Source organism: Pan troglodytes, chromosome 1 (genome assembly GCF_028858775.2).
Source record: "Pan troglodytes isolate AG18354 chromosome 1, NHGRI_mPanTro3-v2.0_pri, whole genome shotgun sequence".
Classification (NCBI taxonomy): Eukaryota; Metazoa; Chordata; class Mammalia; order Primates; family Hominidae; genus Pan; species Pan troglodytes.
This window is the reverse complement of record NC_072398.2, coordinates 91596304-91600349: the sequence shown is the minus strand read 5'-3', so window position 1 is coordinate 91600349 and position 4046 is coordinate 91596304.

The following is a 4046-nucleotide window of genomic DNA, read 5'->3' as shown; positions in this document are numbered from 1 at the left end:
AGCAGGCCGTCTGTAGACCTGATGAAACATCTCAATCACAAGACAACTCTCACCTTGTCTGATATATATGAAAATATCCTGACTCATCAGTCCTGGGGGAAGCCACAACTTTTGATCTGAGTAGAAGGCAAGCTGAGGAGTAAATTATAGCCCCATCATGCTCTTCCTAGATAATAGGCCATAACATTTTTACTTAATGTCCTAGAATCCAAAATTTGCTACAGGAATGTCTTGGCAAATATATATTGATTGAAATACATATGGCTGGTATCTGGTGGCAGAGAGAAGAAGTTGTGATTTCCTTGAAAGACAAGAGGCTAGAGAGTTCTGAAAATATGATGGCTTTAGCTTTAAGAAGCGATTCACGTCAGGATGTCAGAGTGGGTATTTAAATAATTCTATTAAATTTTGATTTTTGCCATTTGGATTCTTTCACACTGGGCAACATGCTGTTTTGGTGTTTTAAGAAACACCTAATGCTCTCCCTACCCATAACAAACCTGCACACTCTGCTCATGTATCCCAGAACTTAAAAAAAAAATTAAGAAAAAAATGGAAAAATCCATAGTGACGTTTTTTGGTATGTATAACATTTTGGTATGTATAACTCTTTAAAACTTTTTTATGCTATTATCTTGTGTGTGTATATATATATATATATATATAATGTTAATGGCAAAAAAAAGAAACACCATGGTGCTTCAGGTATGGTGCCAGGTGCTGGAAGCACAGTGTTAATCAAGACTTGGAAAGCTTTCATTCTGGTGGAGAAGACAGCAAGTCAACAGGAAATTACATACAAGTGAATTGTATGTAATTTGTGAGAGTCCACTAAGAGGGAAATCTGACCCAGTTCTGGGGATGCACAAGAGGCTTCCCTGAGGAAGTAACATCCAAGCTGAAAGAATATCATTCTAGGACTGAGAGATGAGCATGGACTAAGATGGAAGGCAGTTATCGTGACCATCACCATCACATCAAGATATCTGTGAATAGGTAATAGACATAGGATGGATTAAGAGTGGTCTGTATTTTTCTAATATAATGTTTTTCTATATATCTGTAATAATTTATTTTCTAACTAGGGTTTGTATTGAACATCAACTATATTTTAGACAATGTCCATGGCCTTAGAAGAATAAAAAGGTGAATAAAGTGCATCTCTCTTAAAGACTTTAAAAAAATCAATGTGGTAAGGGCCAGAGTAGACATAGACACAAGGAACCATAGAGACATAGAGCTGTCAAGGCGGCACATGGGTCCTTTGTCTCCTTGCCTTGTGACCGTGCTGTCATCTTTCAGCTGCCTTCATTTGTCCCAGGAGGAGCAAGGGTATAAAATGGCAGTCAAGAACCTGATCTGCAGAATCCCACACATCTGGATGAAATCTTGACTTCACCTCTTGCTAGTTGGGTGACTCTGGTCAAGTACTTAGCCTCTTTCACACTGGTCAAAGGAGATAAAAATAATGTCCAGCTGAAGTGGATGTTGATATTGATGTTTGTATGAATACATTAATGACATAGAACTCTCAGCTTAGTCCCTGTGCTGAGAACTATTCTGTAATACTAGAAGTAACAAGTATAATGAACTAAAAAGCACTTTATAATTGACATAATATCCTACCAACATTTTTGTATTGCTTATAACACTGGAAAATAGTATTTAGCATGAGTTTAGAACTCCAATATTTATTGACTGACTAAGGATTGAGGGAAGTTGAAATCATATTGCCTGTTTTCTTGTTTCTACCATAAGTTTTGTTGAATGAATAGATTTCAAATAGCAAAATAAAATTTCACATTTATGACGTTATACAAGATGTCCAAACACAAAAATCATATTTATTTACAACTACTGTGTAAATGTTTAAGTTTACGTCAGTCAAGTACTATTTTTGTTGTTGTATTTAAGTCACTGACAGAAATATTTTAGTTATTGGTGCCAGAAGTGTGGTTGGTACTTTGAAACATCAGCCAGGAAGTACATATACCATGATTTATTAAGCAGTTGCTTGACTAACCAGGAACTTTTAGATTTTATATTAACAAAGGACAAAAATAATTGTTTTCAATGAGAATGTAAGAAACTGAAAATTTGAAACTTCTCTAATTTTTTTTTGAAAAACATTTAAACCTTTACAGTTTAAAAAATAAATTTTCATTTTGGGGTAATTCTAGATTTATATAAAATAGTAAGGATAATACAAAGAGTTCCCATATAGGAAGCCCTCACCTGTTTCAATTTCCCCTACAGTTATCATTTCACATCATGGGGGTGCATTTGCCAAAACTAAGAAACCAAGATTGCTACATTACTATTAATTACAGGCTTTATCCAGCTTGTTTCAGTTTTCCATTGACACCTTTTTCCTCTTCTAGTATCCCCTCTAAGATACTACATCACATTTAGCTATCTTTGCTCACAGACGTCTCTTCTCCGTCTGTGAGTTTCTCAGTGTTTCCTTGTTTTTCATGACCTTGACAGTTTTGAGGAGTACCGGCTAGGTAGTTTGCGGCGTCTTTCAATCTGGGTTTGTCTGATGTTTTGGTCATAATTAAACTGGGGTTACGAGTTTTCACAAAGAATACCACAGCGGTAGAGTATCCTTCTCATCACATTGGGGGTATGGAATCTCAACATGACTTATCACTGGTAATGTAAATTGTGATCACTTGGTTAAGGTAGTGTTTGCCAGGTTTCTTCGATGTAAAATTACTGTTTGTCTTTTTCTATATTCTTTCATTTGGGAGCAAGTCCAGCCCACGGTCAGGGTGAGAAGTGAGGTAGGGGGATTTGTCTCCTTGTTCTTATTTACTTATTCATGTATTCATCCATTCAATCATTTATTTATATCACTATAGATTTGTATATTTACTTTAAACTTTGGTAACAATATAATGCTTTATTTATTTTGTTGCTCAAATTGATCCAGCTTTGGTGATTGGGAGCTCTTTCAGGTCAGCTTCTTCTTTGTGCCTTTGACAAACCCTCATCCTTTTCCGTGTTGGAACATTTCCGTACTGTCTGGCACTACGAGATGCTCCTGGCTCATCTTACATTTTCCTGTCCCAACTCTAGAATCAGCCACTTCTTCAAGGAGCCCCAATTCCTTTCAGTAGAGACTGATATTTAGAAACCAAGATCTGAGTGCTGAGTATGGTCTTTACTACTACGGGAGAATCATACATTTTTAACTATGTGACAGGGAGTCTGTGGTCTTGTCAGTGCTTTATGGGTGGGAAAAATACTGGAGAGATAAATTTGTTGTTCTTGCTATTAAAAGACTCTTCTCCCAAATCAGTGGCTATATACATAATGATTTCTATAGCCATTTGTTAGTGATGGAGGAACAGCCGCTTGGAGTAATCAACTTTGAACTTCAAAGAAAAGGCAGTGAAGAAGCTCAATTACATTTATTTTGTAGGCTGGTGCCATCTAGAAGCCGCATTTTATTTTCCATGACCACAGATAATAATATTTCTAGCCTTCAGTGGTAAAATATAATCCCCTTTTGTTTTAGAGACGTTTCCGAGATGATTTCTTGTTCTAAGTCGAGACTCTTCTATCTTCATGAACATACAGGTCTTTTTGCTCAAAAACTTGTCCAAAGTGAGAACAGAATCGCAGGTTGTTAGTGCCCTCTATTCCAGATTCACAGATCCACAGTTATGTAGTAGAGGGTGTGAAATGGACACCAGATTTGAACTCTAAGGCCTGGCTATGGTTTTGCTTCATCACTTACAAGCTATGTAGCTCAAGGCAAATCCATTTCGTTACTTGGAGACGTTAACAAGAAAACTTTCATTTCCCCAATAATTTTATTTCAAAAAATTTTAAACCTTTCAAAAAATGGCAAGAATAGTACAATAAATACTTACCTGCTCTTCACTGAGAGTTATCAGTTATTAACATTTAGCCATATTTGGTCAGTTTTTCCTGAGGGTTGGCCAAGGCAGTGCTGTTTGAGGGATGTGTCAGAAGCTTGGGTGTGCAGGCTGGCTCGTTCCAATGTATTGTACTATGGGATGGAGCTGCGAGCAGGA